The following is a 23,002-nucleotide window of genomic DNA, read 5'->3' as shown; positions in this document are numbered from 1 at the left end:
TACAAGTTTTTGGAAGAGTTGTTTTGAGCATTTTTTAAAATGAAGTGGGATAGGAGGGCAGGGGATATTGTATGTGGAATACAATAATGGCCCAGAAATTCGGGTCTCCACGGGTGAGTACGCACGGGGTACTCACCCGTAGGCCCAATGGAAGTGCCGGTTTCGTGCATGCACTGCGCATGCGCGGGAAACTGGAACTTCCGTTCCCTTGAAAGAAGGGGTTCAGAGGTGGAACGCGTGCGCCGGAGATGCAGCGCGTGTGCATTGAACTTACGTTTTTTTTCCAGGTTTTTCCAGGAGGGTAAGTCTCCAGGAGTTACACATATAAAAAGCAGGCGCAAGGCCTGCTTTTAACAAGGTACAGGAAACTCTTTTTTATCCGGCACCGACGGGACCGGCATGGTGCCGGTTTACAAAAAGTCCGGATTACAGAGAGGTATAGTAAAAGGTATGAGAGCCCCGTACACAGCCACAGATCCAGGCATCCCTGTTGCATGGCAACAGGTGCAGGAACCCCGGCCACAGACCAAGCGTCCCTGTTGCACAGCAACAGGTGCAGGAACCCCGGTTACACGGCCACAGATCCAGGAACGGCCACTAATATAAAGTAAAACTTACCTGAACCTACTCCTGAATTTTGCCGGTTAACAGAGATTTCCGGTTATTTAGGTGCCGGTAAATCGAGAGTTTCCTGTAAGTGGTGAATAAATTAAAATTAAAACATTTTTTCCACAGGTTTATTATTTTTAAATACTTTAAAGAAAGGTAAGTTTATTTTTAGCCCCGTTAGAAAATGTAATTAATTTTTTCAAAAATTTAAATTATTGTTTAAAATAGTTATTTTATATTATTTATAGTTATTTTAAAAATGTGATGTTTTTAAAATTTATTTGAAGTTTTAGTGATGTTTTGGGGCTTATAGTATTTATGGTTTTGACAGCTCTTCCTGTCAATTTTATGAATGGGCATTCCCTGCTACCATTGGCTCTCCATGGCCCACGTGATCCCAGGTGACGCATCGAACTAACTGCGCCCCTGGGATACGCAAGCACTGCGCGTCGGCAGTTGGAGGAGGCGCAGGATCGGAATCCCACGCGGGCCCACAGCACAACGGCCGGCGCACTAAGTAAGTGCAGGTCGGAGGCTTGCACCTGCGGGAAGCCTCCGACCCGAATTTCTGGGCCAATATGTTTCTGAAATCGATTAAACTTTCCCCTAGGTTTTATAAGGGGGTTGTAGAGACTTGGGCCTAATTTTTTAAAAGTGTGCAGTTTGTGCCCAAAGGGGCTGAGGAATTTTTAGAACAGCCCTTATTTTTGAACAGATGGGTCAACATCGAAGGAGAGGTTTTATTTAATCAAGCTTTTATAAAAGTTGGTATTATATGTGTGAAAGATGTATTATACGAGGTAATTCCAGGTTGGTTGCCGGAAGCGATAGTGAGGGACATGGTGTGGGGGGAGGATCAGGAGGTAGAGGAAAAAGCAATAGGGATCATGTTGTGAGGGCAATGCCACAGGATTGGATGGAAGAAATAAATGCGGAAATCTCCAAAGGGAGTAAAATGCGTCCTGCTTTTCCAAGCTTTCTGCTGGAGAAAGGTGGAGAGTTGGTTCAATTTGACAACTGTAATACTCGAGAGTTCCATGAAGTATTTAGAGAATGGAGATTCAAGACACCTGCTGGTCAGGAGTTTTGGCAGAGTATGTACCCACAGCTGGACTTCAACAGGATTTGGAAGGGAGTGTGGGCGAATTTTAAATGTCTAGAGTGGATTGAACTGGATTTCAAATTGGCTCATAACCGGATTTTTACCATGGCGGTCTTGTGCAAGATTGGGCGAGTGGAGGCAGCAACTTGCCCAGTGTGTGGGACACGGGATGAGACACTGTCCCATTTACTGGCGTTATGTCCGCAGTTAAATGATTTTAAGTACTATGTTCGACAGTTGTGTGAAGTTTTTTTGCTGGGTGGGGACCGAAGAGCGAGAATGGGAATCCCGTGGGACTCAATTTTGAGATGGGGATTGCAGGAGAGTCTGCCAGAGTCTAGCAGAGCGGCAATTAATTTAATGTTCAGTTTGGCTAGATTTGTGATTGTGCAAAGAAGGAATGCCTTGTTTTTTAAGGGGAAGAGAATCAATCTAAAAGAGTATATTTTAAATATAAGCTAAAAGATCATTATAAGGCTCTGTGGATGCTTTATTCAGAAAGGAATTTAAAGATAGTATTTTACAATCAATTTTTAAAGTACACTCGATTAATATATGTTACAGGAGACAAATTAAACTTCAGGTTTTGATGTTAAAATGTGGTGGCGGAATGGCTGTGCAGAGTGGCGGAATGGAATTGTATGACACAATGAAATGATCACGATGTTGTAACTGTTCTTAATGTTCAATAAAGTATATTCGCACACTCGTCTCTGAGTCAGAAGGTTGTGGGTTCAAGTCCAACTCCATAAACTTGAACACATAAAGCTAGGCTGAAACTCCAGTGGAGTGCTGCATTGTCAGAGGTACCGTCTTTCGGATGGGATGTTAAACCGAGGCCGCATCTGCTCTCTCAGGTAGACGGAAAAGATCCCAAGGCACTATTTCAAAGAAGAACAGCGGAGTTATCCCCGGTGTCCTGGGCCAATCCACATAACAAAAACAGATTATCTGGTCATTATCACTTTGCTGTTTGTGGGAGCATGCTGTGCGCAAATTGGCTGCCGCATTTCCCACATTACAGCAGTGACTACGCTCCAAAAGTACTTCATTGGCTGTAAAAGCGCTTTGAGACATCCGGTGGTCGTGAAAGGCGCTATATAAATGCAAGTCTTTTTTAAAAGGTGCTTTATAAATGCAAGTTGTTGTTGTCTTATGGGGTTAATCTGCCAAAAAGCTAGGCTTTTGTTTGATCTCCTCGGCAAGATGTCAATACATTAACCAAGTACCTTGTCAATTTGCATGATTCGTAATTTGATCATATTTGGCTGCTAATGACAACTTTCAAATAAATTGTTTCTCTATCAGAGTGATCTAATGCATAATTGTTAAGCCTAGTGGAAAATCATCAGCTCTGTTAATCATACCATTACATGTTCAGAAGTGTTTTGAGCTCTGGAACCAGCTGCTTACGCATCAGCTTATGAGAGGCTGTGAGGCCGATTTTCATCTTCAGCTCTACATCACTTCCAAATGGTGAAGAATTGGTGTATATCCTGCCTGAATGGTCAAGTGCAATTGGCATTCAATTCTCCAGTGTAAGTTCATTTGCATGACGTGCTTGCGAGGAGGGTTGCCCTCTGTGCCACTCTGCCGTACCCTCGCAATAGGTCAACATTGCAGCATTTCTGCAAGGAGGTGCTAACAAGCTTCCAGCTCAGCTTGAGGGTTTCCTGCATTACAACAGTGACTACACTTCAAAAAGTTCTTCATTGGCTGTGTGATGAAATATATTCCATTCATCACTGCCTGCTTTCTGTGTCTTTTCCCTTCCCCCAGTCCTCATGTATTATGTATTGGAATGTGCTGGAACTGGTTGTGTGCAGGGCTCCGCCCATACCTGGCTCCTTTGTAATCTAACTTCAGTCGGGCATCAGCCTCCTGAAGGTAGACATCTCTCTATTTTACGTGTTATGTTCTGAGTTAATAAAAGCCTTACTTTTGTTCTGCGAACTTCGAGTCTCGGAATAATTGAGGCACATCAATTTTATTAACTCAATTTTCAACACTATGGATCAACTCCTGAAACCCGAACGTTTGGATTTGGATCAACATGCTCCGGACGCATCAGCACGCTTCAGACACTGGTTTGACTGTATGGAATTCTTCCTGGACAATTCCGCAGCCGTCAAAGACGCTACGGACACTGCGAAGATGAGACTCGGAATGCTACGGAATTGGGTAAGCCACCGGGTTTACCCCCTCATCCAAGACGCCGATACGTACCTGGCCGCCTGCAACACCTTAAAGGCGCATTACCAGCAGCCTACGAATGAGGTGTATGCTAGGCATCTACTCGCTACTCGCGCACAGCGACCTGGGGAATCGGTGGAGGAGTTCCTAAGCATCCTGAAAAAGCTTGGCAAGGACTGTAAGTGCCGAGATGTAAAAGCCGCAGTGTACACCGACGAGCTTGTTCGCGATGCCTTTATCACAGGCCTCAGCTCCACTCACATCCGGCAAAGACTGCTGGAAAAAACGGAGTTGGACCTGAAACAGGCTGCGGACACCGCGCGGTCCCTGGAGATGGCCCAGAGAAACTCGGACGCCTACTCTTCAGCCCGCGCCGCCCACGCCGCCACGTGTGCGCCGAGGGCGCCGCCATCTTGGAAGGCATCTTCCCCGCCCGGCAGCCCGACACCGGCGGGGCCCAGCTCTCCCCCCAGAAGCCCTACGACAGCCGCGACGCGTCAAGGACCCAACTGCTACTTCTGCGGGCAGCCAAAGCACACCAGAAACCTGTGCCCGGCGAAAGGCACCACCTGCTTTAAGTGCGGTAAGAAGGGGCACTTCGGGAAGGTGTGCAGAGGGAACCCCGCCGGAAAACCAACCGCCGGAAAACCCGCCACCGCCGCGTGTGCGCCGTGGGAGCGGCCATCTTGCCCGACCTCATGGGGTCCGCCATCTTATGAGCAGACAGCGTGGACGCCATCTTGTCTCGATCAGGGCCCTACAGTGGCATCGGTCACAGTGGACCAGACCAGGCCGCATCCGCTATCCAAATCAATGGTGGACATCGAGGTAAACGGGTGCCGGGTTAAATGCTTAATTGACAGTGGAAGCACGGAGAGTTTTATCCACCCTGAACTGGCACAACAACTCTCCCTAAAGGTGGTCCCTGCTCAGGGTACCATCTCTATGGCCGATAAAACCCAGACATCGACCATTCTGGGTTACTGCACGGTACAATTGTGCGTTAACGGAACTGTGTATGATAATTTTAAAGTATTAATCATGAAGAATCTATGTGCGAGCGTGATCTTGGGTTTGGATTTCCAGTGCAACCACCAAAGCATCACGCTCAAGTACGGTGGGTCCCAGCCGCCCCTCACAGTGTGCGGTCTGGCTACCCTGAAGGTAAAGCCGCCTTCGTTATTCGCGAACCTTACCCCTAACTGCCGGCCAATAGCGACCAAAAGCAGGAGGTACAGCTGGGAGGACAGGCGGTTTATCGCGACCGAGGTAGACAGGCTCCTGAAAGAGCGCATTATTGAACACAGCAACAGCCCGTGGCGCGCCCAAGTGGTAGTGGTAAGGGGTAGCGAGAAGAAACGGATGGTGATCGACTATAGTCAAACGATCAACAGGTACACCCTACTAGACGCCTACCCGCTACCCCGCATATCAGAAATGGTGAACCAAATCGCCCAATACCGGGTGTTCTCCACCATCGACCTCAAGTCAGCGTACCACCAGCTCCCTATCAGACCAGAGGACCGCCCGTACACCGCCTTCGAGGCGAACGGACGCCTCTACCAATTCCTCAGAGTCCCCTTTGGGGTGACGAACGGGGTCTCGGTCTTTCAGAGGGAGATGGATCGCATGGTCGATGACCACCACTTGCAGGCAACCTTCCCCTACCTCGACAACGTCACCATCTGCGGTCACAACCAGCAGGATCACGACTCGAACCTCGAGAGGTTCCTGAAAACCGCACAAAAACTCAACCTCACCTATAACGAGGACAAGTGCGTTTTCAACACCACGCGCCTCTGCATACTGGGCAGCGTGGTGGAGAATGGGGAAATCGGACCAGACCCCGACCGATTGCGCCCCCTACGGGAGCTGCCCCTGCCCAACACTCCCAAAGCCCTGAAAAGGTGCCTGGGGTTATTTTCTTACTATTCCCAATGGGTCCCCAACTACTCCGACAAAGCCCGCCCCCTCTTGAAAGCATCCTCTTTTCCGCTCTCTGCTGAGGCCCACGCCGCCTTCAAAAGCATTAAGCAGGATATTGAGCGGGCCACGCTACAGGCAGTGGACGAGAACACTCCATTTCAAGTGGAAAGTGATGCGTCCGACTTCGCCTTGGCGGCCACCCTCAACCAGGCGGGGCGGCCCGTAGCTTTCTTCTCGAGGACCCTCCAAGGCCCCGAGATCAGACACTCCTCCGTGGAAAAGGAGGCCCAAGCCATCGTGGAGGCAGTGCGCCACTGGCGCCACTACCTAGCCGGCAAACGCTTCACCCTACTTACCGACCAGCGATCGGTAGCGTTTATGTTCAACAATAAACAGAGGGGGAAGATTAAAAATGATAAGATTCTTAGGTGGCGGATCGAGCTCTCCACTTTCGAGTACGACATCATTTACCGGCCAGGGGCCCTTAACGAATCCCCTGACGCCCTCTCACGAGGGATGTGTGCCAGCGCCACCGAGGATCGGCTACAGACCCTCCACAACGACCTCTGCCACCCAGGGGTCACGCGGCTGTTCCACTTCATAAAGTCCCGTAACTTACCCTACTCGATTGAGGAAGTTCGGTCTCTGACCAGGAACTGCCGCACTTGCGCTGAGTGCAAGCCTCGGTTCTACCGCCCAGATAGAGCCCACTTAATCAAAGCTACACGGCCCTTCGAGCGGCTCAGCTTAGATTTCAAGGGCCCCCTCCCGTCCGTCGACCGCAATGTTTACTTCCTGAACATTGTGGACGAATACTCCCGTTTCCCTTTCGCCTTCCCCTGCCCAGACATGACCAGCGCCACGGTCATTAAATGCCTCAACAGCCTGTTCTGCCTGTTCGGTATGCCGAGCTATATCCACACGGATAGGGGGGCGTCCTTCATGAGTGAAGAGCTACGCCAGTACATGCTGTCCAAGGGGATCGCCACGAGCCGTACCACCAGCTACAACCCCCGGGGTAACGGCCAGGTGGAGCGAGAGAATGGGACAGTGTGGAAAGCAGTCACTCTAGCTCTAAGGACCAAGGGCCTCCCTATCTCCCGCTGGCAGGAAGTCCTCTCGGATGTGCTCCATTCGATACGGTCGCTATTGTGTACGGCCACTAATGCCACGCCTCATGAACGAATGTTTGTCTTTCCTCGGAAATCCACCTCAGGCGTATCCATGCCGTCATGGCTCTCCACCCCAGGTCCGGTACTCGTGCGAAGGCATGTGAGGGGCCACAAGACGGACCCTCTCGTGGAGCCAGTACACCTACTCCACGCCAACCCCCAATACGCATATGTCCGGCACGCCGACGGAAGGGAGGACACCGTGTCCATAAAAGACGTCGCCCCAGCCGGCATCGACAACAACCACGGCAATAGCAGCGACGACGATCACAGCAACCCTTACCCACCCACTATTCTTTCATCACCCCCGGAAGAACATCGACCAATGGCACCCCCACCAACTACCCCTTCAACAACCCCGGCGGCACCCCTGGCAGAGACCCAGGAGGCTACCGGGGACACCCAGCCGACACCCGCGGCACCACAACAGCCACGTCGGTCGCAGAGGACTATCAAACCCCCGAACAGACTAAATCTATAGAAGGGGTGAATGTGATGAAATATATTCCATTCATCACTGCCTGTTTTCTGTGTCTTGTAACTGCCTGCTTTCTGTGTCTTTTCCCTTCCCCCCAGTCCTCATGTATTATGTATTGGAATGTGCTGGAACTGGTTGTGTGCAGGGCTCCGCCCATACCTGGCTCCTTTGTAATCTAACTTCAGTCGGGCATCAGCCTCCTGAAGGTAGACATCTCTCTATTTTACGTGTTATGTTCTGAGTTAATAAAAGCCTTACTTTTGTTCTGCGAACTTCGAGTCTCGGAATAATTGAGGCACATCAGGCTGTAAAGCATTTTGGGACATCCTGAAGTCGTGAAAGGTGTTACATAAACGCAAGTTCTTTCTTTCTAAGCTGGCAATTACTATCATTGCATGTGCTAGCCTTATGCTGCCTGGTAGCCACAAGTGTCCTTGCAGCAAATTGCACAGCTCTGCATCTGCCTCTTTGCTGACCCAGACTCTGAGAAGATAGGTCTCTGACAATTTTCACGTCTGCCTTAGATATTCTCTTAAGTAAAGCAGTGCTGATCACTCCTGTAAATGGCCTGAGCATCTTATGTTCAGGAGAGTGCCTGTACTGTCCAATATCTAATTGCATGACAGTGGAACTTATCTAAACTGGATATTATGTCTTTCACATATGCCCCCAATCTTCTCCAATCTTTTCAAAGGTAGACAGAGAAACATTTAGTGAGACATTGTGAAATCATTAAACTAAATTATTTTAGCAACAGCAAGTCAATATATAGAGTAACAGTTAAATCAAATCCCACTTATCTCACTCATTTTCTCCTTGAGAAATAGGAAAATAATAATAAACCATGTGCCCTGTTCCGTTGACTTACTTGTTTTTGGCATTATTTTTATTTCTAGGCAATGTTTAACTGCAAAAACTGACCTCTTGCGTCCAGCTCTGGAACTTGCAATCTCTTGTTTAATAACAAAACTTACTGATTGCCATCTGTGTATTTGTCCTTTTTTCTTTTCTCTGTCTTCCCAGCCTATGGGAGGGCTGCGACTGATTTCAGTCCTGGCCAGTGATACATCAATATGCCTCAATAAAATTGACAACTTCTCCTTTGCCCTTGGGGTGCTGGTTTAAAGAAAACATCTTCTGCAATTCTGAAAATGAATTGGGGCCATCTTGGCTCAGGGGCCTGGGATGAGACAATTGACCCTCGTTGAATCTGTCTGAACTGGACCGTGAATTGTAACATTCCATCAACTGGTCCATCGAGCATTACTACACATTTTCAATGCCTGCAGCCAATGGCAATTTTTAAAAAAGCTGTGCAAGTTCACTTTGTTTTAAAACACAACGGCCCTGAAATTAGGATCGGGAGCTTGCTGCGTGTGCAAGCCCCCGATGTGCACTTACCTGGCGCGCTGACATTTGAATCGCGGCCTGCATTGCATTTTCTCTGACTGGCCCGCTTGAGGTCCTGCCGCGCTGTGCGTGCATGACCCAGCGGCGTACTTAGTGCGATGAGCCGGCTGGGATCACGTGAGCACTGGGCAACCAATGGGAGGTTGCAAAAGTTCATTCATGAGTTTGACAGTAAGAGCTGTCAAACTCATGAAAACTCCTGGCCCCAAAACACTACTTAAACTTGAAAGAAAATTAAAAAAACATTGCACTACTTAAATGAACCATAAATAACTGTAAAAAACTATTTTAAATAATAATTTTAAAATTTGAAAAAAATTATTATATAAAAAATCGGGGCTAAAACTAAACTTACCTTACTTTAAATTCTTTAAAAATAATAAACCTGTGGACATTTTTTTAATAAATTGTATTAATAGACCACTTACCTGTAAAACTAAGTACTTACGTGTGGTTTTTCAATGCGTAAAAACCGGAGGCCTTTACACATGCGCAACTCTCTAAAAATAAAGGAAATTCAAGTCGCACGCGCAGACTCCTGCGCGCACGCGTTCAGCCTCTTAACCCCTTGGGTCAGAGGAGAGGAAATGCTGGTTTTCTCCGCATGCACTGTGCATGCTGAAAACCGGCAATTCCTCCGGGCACACGCGTGAGTACCCCGTCCGTACTCACGCGTTGGGAGAGGAATTACTGGGCCAACGTTTAAACATAACTCAATTGCAAATTCTATCTCATGAAGAAATGATCAAAAATCCTAAAACATCACAGTCTTTGCCAAGTACGTGTGTCAGGACCAGCGGGAATGTTTGGTGGTATCTAGGCAGGTTTGATCAATCAGACAACACTGGTTCCCAATGTCAGATGCCTTGCTTCATGCAGTACCCTGTAAAACACAACATGCCAACAATTGGGGTGCTTCTGAAGAATCATCCAACACAACAATCAATCAGGCATTCGTATATTATAGTGACGTCATCAGGAGTCTGCTGGTGCAGCTGCCTTTGAGGAGGCTCCCCCAGCACTATGCCTGTCAAAGTGACTTCACCTTTTTCTACCGATGTGGTTGTGAGGGTGCTGGTGGGAGGGCACGCAACACCTCTCGGGCAGCCTGACTTGCCAGATACCACTCTAAGCCCTCCTCTTCATTCAAACACATCATTGGTGCATATAAAGGGAGCTGGGGGCAAATATTAACCACAAGTGGCAAAAAGGCTGATGAAAGCCAGCAGGAAAAAACAAGAAAATTATCAAAAGCAAACCAATTTTTTCCTAAAACCATTTATCTTCAACATCTTCAATTTAAATAGTGTCAGCTGTGGCTCAGTTGGTAGCACACTCGCTTCTGAGTCAGAAGGTTGTGGGTTAGTCATAGATCATAGAGTTATACAGCACAGAAAGAGGCCCTTCGGCCCATCGTGTCCGCACCGGCCATCAAGCCCTGTCTATTCTAATCCCATTTTCCAGCACTTGGTCCGTAGCCTTGCATGCTATGACATTTCAGGTGCTCATCTAAATGCTTCTTGAATGTTGTGAGGGTTCCTGCCTCTACCACCCTTTCAGGCAGTGAGTTCCAGATTCCAACCGCCCTCTGGGTGAAAATGTTTTTCCTCAAATCCCCTCTAAACCTCCTGCCCCTTACCTTGAAACTATGCCCTCTTGTTATTGATCCTTCTACTAAGGGGAAAAGTTCCTTTCTATCTACCCTATCTATGCCCCTCGTAATTTTGTACACCTCAATCAGGTCCCCTCTCAGCCTTCTCTGCGCTAAGGAAAACAACCCCAGCCTGTCCAGCCTCTCTTCATAGCTGAAGCATTCCAGCCCAGGTAACATCCTGGTCAATCTCCTCTGCACCTTCTCTAATGCAATCACATCCCCGCTATAGTGTGGCGACCAGAACTGCACACAGTATTCCAGCTGTGGCCTAACTAGCGTTTTGTACAGCTCTATCATAACCTCCCTGCTCTTATATTCTATGCCTCAGCTAATGAAGGCAAGTATCCCATATGCCTTCATATGGGTTCAAGTCTCTCTCCCGGGGCTTGAGCACATAAAGCTAGGCTGACACTGCAGCGCAGTGCAGTGCTGAGGGAGCACTGCACTGTTGGAGGTTGATGCGCTATCAATTACTCATAAAAGACTGAGAGTTAGAAGAGTAACTAAAGGCTTTTATTAACAAAAGAATGGAGGTCTGCCTCGAGTGGTCGACCGGTCCAGAAATACAAAGGGCTGGGGAGCAGTCACCTTTATACTAGGACTTGTGGGAGGAGTCAGCCGAGGCATGTCCAGGCATGTACACAATGGAATGCAAACAGTATACAAACAGTGGTTTACCACAGAGGTGCCGTCTTTCGGATGAAACGTTAAACCGAGGCCCAGTCTGCTCTCTCAGGTGGATGTAAAAGATCCCATGGCACTATTTTGAAGAAGAGAAGGGGAGTTCTCCCCGGTGTCCTGGCCAATATTTATCCCTCAACCAACATAACACAAACAGATTATCTGGTCATTAACAAATTACTGTTTGTGGGAGCTTGCTGTGTGCAAATTGGCTGCCGTGTTTCCCACATTACAACAGTGACTACACTTCAAAAAAAGTACTTCATTGGCTGTAAAGCGCTTTGAGACGTCCAGCGGTCGTGAAAGGCGCTATATAAATGCAAGTCTTTCTTCTTTCTTAAATGACCTTTTGCCTGAAAGGTCCATCTAGCAAACCTGGCACACAAGTTTCCTGGGTGTGGGTTGGATTAGGTGTCCAGCAATTATGATAGCCAGTAAAACTGAGTGGGGGACTTCCATACACCATTAATAATATGTAAATGAAGCTCCCACCTGCTACTGATGGGAGCTTCTTCTGCCCACCTCAACCCAACTGGAAACTTAAATGCAGCTGAAAATCAGAACTTGCGGTCAATTACTCCCTGCCTGCATATGTGTCTTTTCAAGAGTACACTAGCAATTGCTGAGAGAATGATGGGCTCTTTTCATCCAGATGACATCCAGTCCTCTCAGTTATTTTCTTCTTCTCTACCGTGCCTAACAGCATATGAGGCAACCAATTTCTTCCACTGCTTTACATCCAGCAGATTGTGCTCTGGGTTGTTTCTGTAGCGAAGTCCCTGTTTTCACACGGACAGGTTATTAGCCTGATTCACAACTCCGGACCAACAAAACCGGCTAGATGCAATGGGACGGTCACCACTCCGCTCCCGTTAAACTCAAGTTGTCAACCCAGTATTCAGATGCCGGAGTTGTGGCCTTCTGCTTGCCAGGGCTACTGCGGGCATAAGGGGCCACTCCGCTCCCACTGAACGCGAGTATCCCGACGGATGCCAACTCAGTATTCAGAGACCAGAACTCTTGCCTCTGCTCGCTGTGGCTGTCTGGCGTATGGCTCAAACCCTTAACCTTCTGGCTCAGTGGTGGGAGTGCTCGCACTGAGCCAAGGTCCACTCCCACCTCAGCTATATGGTAGTCAATTATCAATTGTGCGGTATAGCATTTTTCCTATGTTTCCCCTTCTGTAAATAGTTTAAATTTGTAACTAAATCTGATCAGTAGTTTAGCCTGTACGAAAAAGTTTAATGTTATGATTATTTTCCATTCACTGGATTGAAAGATGTAGCGGGCTTCCTACATGCTCTGCAGTCAGCACTTTACCACGACAGGGGTTAATTGTCAGACTCAGACTATGCTAACTCAATGCAGCAGAGAGTAAAGGTTTCATTTCATAAGATAAGCAGCCTGCTTACTAAAACTGATGTTGTAAAAAGGCCAAACCATAACACTTCCCCCTCCCCACCCCCCCTTAGAGACAGAACTTTACTCAAAACAATTTTCACTGATGCGGTTCATTGCACACTGTTTTTATAGTGCATGATTAACATGTGAGGCAAAGTTGTCACATGAGCTCCTTAGTTCTTCAAAACAAAATAAAATTACAGTTGGACAGAGTGGACTAGCTGTTCCATACTCAATTGATCATTTTCAACAATAGCCACTTATATTTTTATCGCACTTTAATGTAGTAAATCGTAGAATGGTTACAGCACAGAAGGAGGCCATTTGGCCCGTCGAGCTCGTGCCGGCTCTCTGCAAGAGCACTTCAGCTAGTCCCACTCCCCCACCCTTTCCCTGTAGCCCTGCAATTCTTTTTCCTTCAGGTACTTATCCAATTCCCTTTTGAAAGCCATGATTGAGTCTGCCTCCACCACCCTCTCAGGCAGTGCATGAATGTCCTAAGAAGCTAAACAATTAGTGGGCAGGTGAATTAGGAGAGATGAACAAAGGCAGGGTCGAAAAGACTTTTAAAGGCAGGTTGAGAGAAGTAACAAGATGGATAGGTTGAGGAAGGAAGTTCTAGAAAGTGAGGCTGAGACACTTGAAGGGCATACCACCAATGGTGAAACGGAGGAAGGGGGCAATGCATAGGCAGTTAGGGGCATTGGCTGAGAAGTAGGCCTAAAGGAGGTTGCAGTGCTATGGTGGAAGAGGCCATGGAGGGATTTGTAAATGAGGATTTTGAATTCCACATGGATTAAGGTTTCAGTCGCAGTGGGAACAAGGCAAGCATAGAAGCAGGAGAAATTTGGAAGGTGGAAGTAAATGGTGTTAGTGATGGATAGGATACGGGCTTTGAATTTCAGCTCTGGGTTAAAATAAGAACATAAGAATTAGGAGCAGGAATAAGCCATACGGCCCTTCAAGCCTACTCCGAAATTCAAAAAGATCATGGCTAATCTTCGACCTCAACTCCACTTTCCTGCCCTATCCCCATATCCCTTGATTCCTCTGGAGTCCAAAAATCCATCGATCTCAGCCTTGAATATACTCAACGACTGAGCATCCATAGCACTTTTCGATTGAGAATTCCAAAGATTCATGATCTTCTGAGTGAAGAAATTCCTCCTCATCTCAGTCTTAAAAGACCGCCCCTTATCCTGAGACTATGCTCCCTAGTTCGAGACTCTCCAGCCAGGGGAAATAATCTCTCAGCATTTATCCTGTCAATCCCCCTCAGAATCTTGTATGTTTCAATGAGATCACCTCTCATTTTTCTAAACTCCAGAGAGTATAGGCCCATTCTACACAATCTCTCATCATAGGACAACCCTCTCATCCCAGGAATCTCTGTTGCACCACCTCCAAGGCAAGTATATCCTTCCTTAAATAAGGAGACCAAAACTGTGCACAGTACTCCAGGTGTGGTCTTGCCAAAGCCCTGTACAATTGTAGCAAGACTTCCTCACTCTTATACTCCAACCCTGTAGCAATAAAGGCCAACATGCCATTTGCCTTCCTAATTGCTTGCTGTACCTGCATGTTAACTCTGTGTTTCTTGTACTAGGACACCTAAATCTCGCTGAACACCAACATTTAATAGTTTCTCACCATTTAAAAAATATTCTGTTTTTCTATTCTTCCTACCAAAGTGAATAACCTCACATTTCCCCACATTATACTCCAACTGCCACCTTATTGCCCACTCACTTAACCTGTCTATAGCCCTTTGCAGGCTCTTTGTGTCCTCCTCACATCTTATTTTTTCATCTAGCTTTGTATTGTCAGCAAACTTGGATACATTGCATTTGGCCCCTTCATCTAAGTCATTAATATAGATTGTAAATAGCTGAGGCCCAAGCACTGATCCTTGCGGCACCCCATTAGTTACAGCCTGCCAACCGGAAAATTACCCGTTTATCCCTACTCTCTGATTTCTGTCTGTTAACCCAATCCTCTATCCTGTGGAAATTAAAGGTGGGTATAACTGGGGTTATTGCCTCTGGCCAGTCAGAAGTATCCGAACTGCTCCAGAGCCCCGTGCGGTTTCGAATCGCTCCCCTTTTCTGGTTCTGACCGCCGGACTTATTCAGTAGCGATGTAGACAAAACGAGACTCATGGTTGTGTGCAAAGAAGACCAGCATTCATTGAAATAAAAGAAATAAATAGAAAATAATCAATACAGCACACCTATGCTTAATACAGCACTTTTACTTAATACAGTACACTTTTGCTTACTACAGCACTCTTTTGCTTAATACAACACTCTTTTACTTAATACAGCACTTTTACCTAGTGCAGCACACTTTTGCTTACTCTTTTACTTAATACAGCACTTTTACCTAGTGCAGCACACTTTTATTAATACTGCAAACTTTTACTTAATACTGCAGACTTTTACTTAATACTGCAGACTTTTATTTAATACTGCAGACTTTTCTTAGTACAGCACTTTTACTTAATAGGGGAGAGGAAACGGACACATCGAGGGAAAATTGACTAAAATTACAAATTTAACAAAATTCTCCTTAATTCTCACCCCTAATCACAGAATCACAGAAACCCCACAGTGCAGATAGAGGCCATTTCGGCCCATCGAGACTGCACCGACACATATCCCACCCGATCCCCGTAACCCCTACACCAACACATATCCCACCCTATCCCCGTAACCCCACGTATTTAATCCCCCTAACACTAAGGGTCAATTTATCATAGCCAATCAACCTAACCCGCACATCTTTGGACTGTGGGAGGAAACCGGAGCACCCGGAGGAAACCCACGCAAACACGGGGAGAATGTGCAAACTCCACACAGACAGTCACCCGAGGCCGGATTCGAACCCGGGTCCCTGGCGCTGTGAGGCAACAGTGCTAACCACTATGCCACCGTGCTGTACCAATCTAAGTTGCCTTGTAATGGGCCAGAAAATCTATGGTCACCAGTGAAACGCCTGCTCCGTGCCCCTGTATTCTTCACCACCCCGAAGTAGAGATACCCCAGTATTTAAAAGTAACTGCTGGTATTCCACTTCTTTGGGCGGGCTTGCTGAGCTGTTCTTCTGTAGGCAGAGCATGGAGGTGAGGCGGCAGAGAGAGAGAGATGGCTTCCTGAGAGGCTATTTTATACCCATTGGGAGCCATAATCTTCGCGCCCAAATCCGGATGTATCTGGACTATACAAAAGGGAATCGATCTGTCCCCATTGACTGCGATGTGTTTTAATGTATTACCCCATTCATTGACTGGTTTGAATAAAGCTGTCTTAGTTTGAAAAAAACATGTCTGTTTCCTTAAGTGCTGAGTAAACAGCCCTTGGATGTTAGTGTAATCAAATCCATTGTCCTGCGGTCACCGCCCAACCGCAATTGATTGACAGTCTCAAGTACTTAATCTCTTGAGTCAACATTGTCGAGAGTTCATGTAAACAAAGTTCTTTGTTCATGTTGCAGCTTCCCAAACCGTATTTGATTGACAGTTTAAATACCTCATTACTTCAGAGGCTGGGTTTTTTTTCAAATCCTTTATCAGCCATCTTTGATTTTCCTTCCACATACACACAGGCTGCCTTTTTTTCTTGTGCCACGAGGCCTGACAGCCATTTTTGATGCCCTGGATTTTTAAGGTATATTCTACCCAGGTTTTCTTTAATCAAAAATATAATCTTCGGGGCTGTAGAAATTTTGGAAATTCTTGCGAAACCTTACAGTCCCCCATCGGATACAAAAACTTGCTTGTAGTATCCTGTCCAAAGGTGAGCAATAATTTCTGACCCCCCCACAAACAACCTTCCCTTATAGTTATCTATATCTATCTTTGATCCCCGACACCTCCATCTCCCCTACCCAGAGAGAATTGCAGTACATGGTAGGCATCTATCAACAGAAAAACATGATTAGTACAATAATTCAAACATGGAGGGGGTCCAATGCCCCTGCAGCACTGAGTATTTACAATAATTCAAGCATGGAGGGGGACCAATGCCCCTGCACCACTTGTGACATAGTTTTAACACGGGACAACATCTTTAATGGGATTACCACCAAGCCAAAACATATCTGTTAAAAAAGCAAATGGAAAAAAACGAGCTTCCCTTTTCCTTTTTTTTAATATAATGCAATAGCCTGACACTTTAATAAGTGGCACCATTCTACAGCCATAAATGTATTTCAAATTTTACAATCTGCAAACACGACAATCCATAGGCATATGCAATTTGTTCAATTAACGCTAAACAAGTAGTACAATCTTACAGTTAGGAACTAAATTCACACATTATTTCCTTTGGAGTTGGGACCAATACATAATACAAAATATAAAATAATTAACAAGCTTTTTGTAAACTCTTAATCTTAATCGGGATCTCCAATAACAGTTTAAATGCTGTGGGCATCTGCCTCCTGCAGACCCCTCCCATCGTGGGCTAGGGGTGCTCCTTTCCTCGAGCATCCAAAGACACAATGGTCATCTGTACCTTCCAGAACTCTGAAAAAGACTTTAAAAAGAAAACATCTAGCCAGGTCCCCTGGCTCGGGAGAGTGTGATCAGGTCCTGTGACCTTGGCTCACATAATACAACTTCTGGAATGGTACCATACTTAAAACTTATACTCTAATAATTAACACTACCGAAATTGCAATATAAAATTTAAAATTAACACATTCTACCTTAATCCTTTATACACATTACTTGAACAAAGCTATATACAAACACCGCCCGTCTCCGGGCGGCCAGCCTAATCCCTGTTTGGGCTGCCACAGGCTGCTCCCTGCGGCGTGGCTGGATTGATCCCAACTTCTTGTCCCTCGCAGCTTATGGCTGCTGGTTGGGGACTTCTGTCTTTTGGCTTCTCCCTGACTCGGGAAACCGCCCTATTCCACTGGAAAGCTGGTGACCATACTTTCTTGGGCTGGGGTACCCGAAGAGATCTCCTAGGGAGTGTCGCTGGTGGGGCTACCCTGGCGAGCGGACCCTTAGCTCGGGTCACACTCCTTGCTGGCTGGGGACCTTCTCCTTTGGGTCCCTCCCTACCCAAACCTGGGCTGGGGACAGGCAATCCCGTGCCACCGGCTGCCAGTGGCTGAGAGCCTTCCCCTTCAGTTCTGAAACCTGGTTCAGGCTCCTCCCCGGAGTCCCACAAGAGAGGGGGAATCGCTCGGGCCAAGTGCTGGGGAACTTCTCCTCTCACGCACGCGACTGCACCTGCATGTGCAGTCTGTGTGTGTGTACGCGCTGCAGGCTGAGGATTTCTGATCTCGGGTACAATCCCAGCTGCCTGTTTCTCTGCCCCCGGCTCAAACAACCTGCATTGTTTAATATAACTGGCAGCCTGCCAGTAACTCTGTTCTAACTCCTTTTCCCTTACCAGGGTGGCCTTAAAGGCGGAATCTTGGGCTTGGACCTGCTTTTGGTCCGGGGCCAAAGTTATCCCCTGTGTGCCTCCCCTGTCCCGGATTGTTGCTACCGGACCTGCTCTACAGCGGTCCCAGAACTCTCCTTCCCTGTCCCCCTGCTTAAACAACTTACTCTGGTCATGAATGGCTCCTCCCCTAGCACAAGCCACAGTGCCTGCCTGTGCAGCCTGTGAGCTTGTACCCGCTGCGGGCTGAGGATTTCTGACCTCAGGTTCACTCCCAGCTGCCAGTTTCCCTGTGGGTCCCATTAAGCTAAATGGGACCTTGTTACACCGGGGTGAATTGGTCAGGTCTTCCGAGTGGACCACCGTGCTGGAGGCTCCAGTGTCCACCGAATATCTCCCCTGCCCCGTCTTCACCCCCATCTTAACATAGGGCCTGCTCCCCTCAGCTTTTTCGCGGGGTCACAGGTCAACAGGTTGCGCTGGCTCTAGTCATTGCTGGGAGTGGGATGGGGCAGACGGGGTCAAAGCACCGGTGGTGGCTGCTACTCTCCCCTGGCCAGTCAGAAGAGACCGTAGGGACTGTAAAAATGACTCAATCGCAGCGGGAGGGATATCTGGCCCTGCCCTTTGGGCTGGGGCTGTGGGATCCTTTCCCTTGCTATCCGTCCAGGGATTCTTACAGTCTTTTCTCCAGTGACCGTCTTTCCCGCACCCATATCAATTTAACCTAGCCTGGGAGGGGCGGTTCCCCTCCTGGTGCCACTCTTTCTTACTCTGGCTACCAGGTTTAACCTCATGGACTCTTCCCTTGGGTTGGGGCGCCTTGATACCCCACATGTTCCTGAAGGCTACTGTGAGCTGGCGGATCACCGCTTCTTCGGTGGTCTGGGGGTTTCGGGGGTCAAACCAAGCCACGACCTGGGCTTGGATCTGGGGTAGGCTGTTTGTCATAAGACAACGGAGCCAGTGAGTCAATTGGACTGGGTCCAGGGCTGCCCGCCCTGGCATTCCCGGGCATGCGCTCCGGTAGACTGGCCATAGCCTGTCTGCGAACGCCTGCGGGGACTTCCCTGGGAGCTGCACCATTCTTTCTACCCGGGTGAACGGACTACCATCATTGAGTCCCATGGCCTCCAATATCTCATTCTTCAGACCCTCATAATCCCTCTGCCCCCTTTTGCACTCGCCAGATAGGGCCTGGAGGAGATCACCTGCCAGGGAAAACAGCAGCATTTTTGCTTGCTCTGCGTCATCACAGTCATTGACACAAGCTGTCTGCTCTATCTCCCTGAAGTGTAGAGAGGGGTCTCCCTTTTTAGTGAGCTTGGGGATGTGGCTAATCATGTCCCTGAGCTGGTGGGTGCCATACGGCACCACAAACTGATTCTGGATGGCCCCTGGGTCATCTTCATCAACGGGCGGACCGTACCTCCATTGTCGGAGGGGGTACACTGGTCCTGGTCCCGGCCTATCTAGCGGGGCCTGCTGTGCTTCCTCTTCCACCTCATCCTCCACCCCCCTTTGCTGCCAGAGCTCCTGAAAGCTCGGAGCCGTAAGTGACGGTCGTGGGACCTCTGATTCCCTGACCAACCTTTTCCTGGGTGTTGCCTGTGGGACGGTTTTATTTGGGTTGCCGGTAAAATCCGGCTGACCTGCCTTCGGGCTGATCAGACATATCACCCCCTTTGCCCTCTTCAAAGCCATATTCAAGCTTTCTATCTCTTCCCTACAGGGACCATGATCTGCTTCTTCAAACCCTTGCTCACAGGCCAGCTTATATGCTGCCTTTACCTCCCTAACCTTTTCCTCCTGCTCTTTTACTTCTTGTATGAGGCGGGCGTTCTCCTCCCGCACCTCCATCTCATTGCTCTTGGCCTCTGCCACTAGGCACTTCAGGTACTCTGACTCGTGCCTCATGTGGCTTTTGCCCTCACTAAACTGGACCACCAGGCGCTCTATCTTGGCCTGGTATTCTTCAATCTCCCTTTTCCCATCCCAACTCTCTGCTCTAGATTCCCTAAGCCTGCGGGTAACTTCCCCAAGCCTGTGAGCACCTAACCACAAACAGATCAGTGGGATAAAAAGAAAACCAATAACTGCTGCTCTCTCCAGACCCAAACCACCGTCTGCTACATCGCACACTGTTGCCAACGGTCCTGCCACGGTCGCCATTTTGTACAAAGGGGGGTATAACTGGGGTTATTGTCTCTGGCCAGTCAGAAGTATCTGAGCTGCTCCAGAGCCCCGTGCGGTTTCGAATTGCTCCCCTTTTCTTGGTTCTGGCCGCTGGACTTATTCAGCAGCGATGTAGACAAAACAAGACTCGTGGTTGGGTGCAAAGAAGACCAGTATTCATTGAAATAAAAGAAAAAAATTGAAAATAATCAATACAGCACACCTATGCTTAATACAGCACTTTTACTTAATACAGTACACTTTTGCTTACTACAGCACTCTTTTGCTTAATACAACACTCTTTTACTTAATACAGCACTTTTACCTAGTGCAGCACACTTTTGCTTACTCTTTTACTTAATACAGCACTTTTACCTAGTGCAGCACACTTTTACTTAATACTGCAGACTTTTACTTAATACTGCAGACTTTTACTTAATACTGCAGACTTTTCTTAGTACAGCACTTTTACTTAATAGGGGAGAGGAAACGGACACATCGAGGGAAAATTCACTAAAATTACAAATTTAACAAAATTCCCCTTAAATCCCACCCCTAATACCTATCTAAGTTGCCTTGTAATGGGCCAGAAAATCTATGGTCACCAGTGAAACACCTGCTCCATGCCCCTGCAGTCTGTATTCTTCACCGCCCCGAAGTAGAGATACCCCAGTATTTAAAAGTAACTGCTGGTATTCCACTTCTTTGGGCAGGCTTGCTGAGCTGTTCTTCTGTAGGCAGAGCACGGAGGTGAGGCGGCAGAGAGAGAGAGATGGCTTCCTGAGAGGCTATTTTATATCCATTGGGAGCCATAATCTTCGCGCCCAAATCCCGATGTATCTGGGCTATACAAAAGGGAATCGATCTGTCCCCATTGACTGTGATGGGTTGAATGTATCCCCATTCATTGACTGGTTTGAATAAAGCTGTCTTAGTTTGAAAAAAAATGTCTGTTTCCTTAAGTGCTGAGTAAACAGCCCTTGGATGTTAGTGTAATCAAATCCATTGTCCTGCGGTCACCGCCCAACCGCAATTGATTGACAGTCTCAAGTAATTAATCTCTTGAGTCAACATTGTCGAGAGTTCATGAAAACAAAGTTCTTTGTTCATGTTGCAGCTTCCCAAACCGTATTTGATTGACAGTTTAAATACCTCATTACTTCAGAGGCTGGGTTTTTTTTCAAATCCTTTATCAGCCATCTTTGATTTTCCTTCCACATACACGCCTTTTTTTCTTGTGCCACGAGGCCTGACAGCCATTTTTGATGCCCTGGATTTTTAAGGTATATTCTACCCAGGTTTTCTTTAATCAAAAATATAATCTTCGGGGCTGTAGAAATTTTGGAAATTCTTGCGAAACCTTACAATCCATGCTAATACCTTACCCCCAAACCCATGTGCCCTTATCTTGCTTAACAATCTTTTATGTAGCACCTTATCAAATGCCTTTTGGAAATCCAAATATACTATATCCGTTGGTTCTCCTTTATCTACCCTGCTAGTTACATCCTCAAAAAACTCGAATAACTTTGTCAAACATGATTTACCTTTCATAAAACCATGTTGACTCTGCCTAATCATATTATGATTTTCTAAGTGCCCCGTTATCACTTCCTTAATAATGGATTCCAGCATTTTCCCGATGACTGATGTCAGGCTAACTGGCCTGTAGTTCCCTGTTTTCTCTCTCCCTCCTTTCTTGAATAGTGGGCTTACATTTGCTACCTTCCAATCCACTGGGACCATTCCTGAATCTCGGGAATCTAATGCATCCACTATCTCTGCAGCCACCTCTTTTAGAACCCTAGTATGTAGGCTATCGGGTCCAGGGGATTTGTTGGCTTTTAGTCCCATTAGTTTCTCAAGTACTTTTTCTCTACTGATATTAATTACTTTAAGTTCCTCGCTCTCATTAGCCCCTTAGTTCCCCACTATTTTTGGTATACATTTTGTGTCTTCTACTATGAAGAGAGATACAAAAATTTTCCGGGGTGGTAGCGGGCATGATCGGTGGCAGGTCGGGTGGCAAAGTTGTTATTTTTGACAGCGGGTCGGGAACCTGCTGTCATCTCGCTCCCACAAGCCTTTCCCCCAGGCGTGTCTGTCATCGCGGAGCCGACCCGACCGGCAGCAACGGGCGACCCGATTGAAATCATTATCAGGTAGTTTACAGGCACTTAAGAGCCTTTTTCCCCCTACATTTTAAATTTCCCTGCATGACCACGGCATTCACACAGCTTGGGAACCACGTCTGTCAACCTGAGGTGGAAGTTCCATGGCCATTGCTCCAGCTGATTACTTGACAGCATCAAATGTACAATAAAAGCTCCCACCTGACAGATGATCACTTTCCTCAGGCAGATGCTGTTGCTCAGTCCATTTCCAGCACAAATTCTGTAGGCTGCAAATCTTTCCAGCAAAGTCACCAACCAGTGTCTCTCACCATTGACAGAATGATTCTGTCATCTGTACTTCACCTGCCATCTATGCCATCAACATGGGTGCCCCTTATACTGTCTCATCTTGGTCCTCAGAATCCAACCACGATGAGCCACAACACTAGCAGCACCAGGCACACTAGCAGCACCAACAACAACACCAACCTTCTCCGCAATCAACTGATGCTGCACAGGACAGAGGGCATCAGCACCCGTGCACATTGCCACCCGGGAGGCCAGGCATGGCCAGATTTACTTCACTTGATGCTTTACACCCATATGGCAGCCACATGATACGCTAGGTTGGCACCACCCCACACCAACACCATAAAACATCCCTACAATGTCCAAGCCATTCCTTTCA

The sequence above is a fragment of the Somniosus microcephalus genome, chromosome 11 (genome assembly GCF_052327205.1).
Source record: "Somniosus microcephalus isolate GS21.2 chromosome 11, FLI_Smic_1.0, whole genome shotgun sequence".
NCBI classification, from domain to species: domain Eukaryota; kingdom Metazoa; phylum Chordata; class Chondrichthyes; order Squaliformes; family Somniosidae; genus Somniosus; species Somniosus microcephalus.
This window is presented reverse-complemented; position numbering follows the sequence as displayed.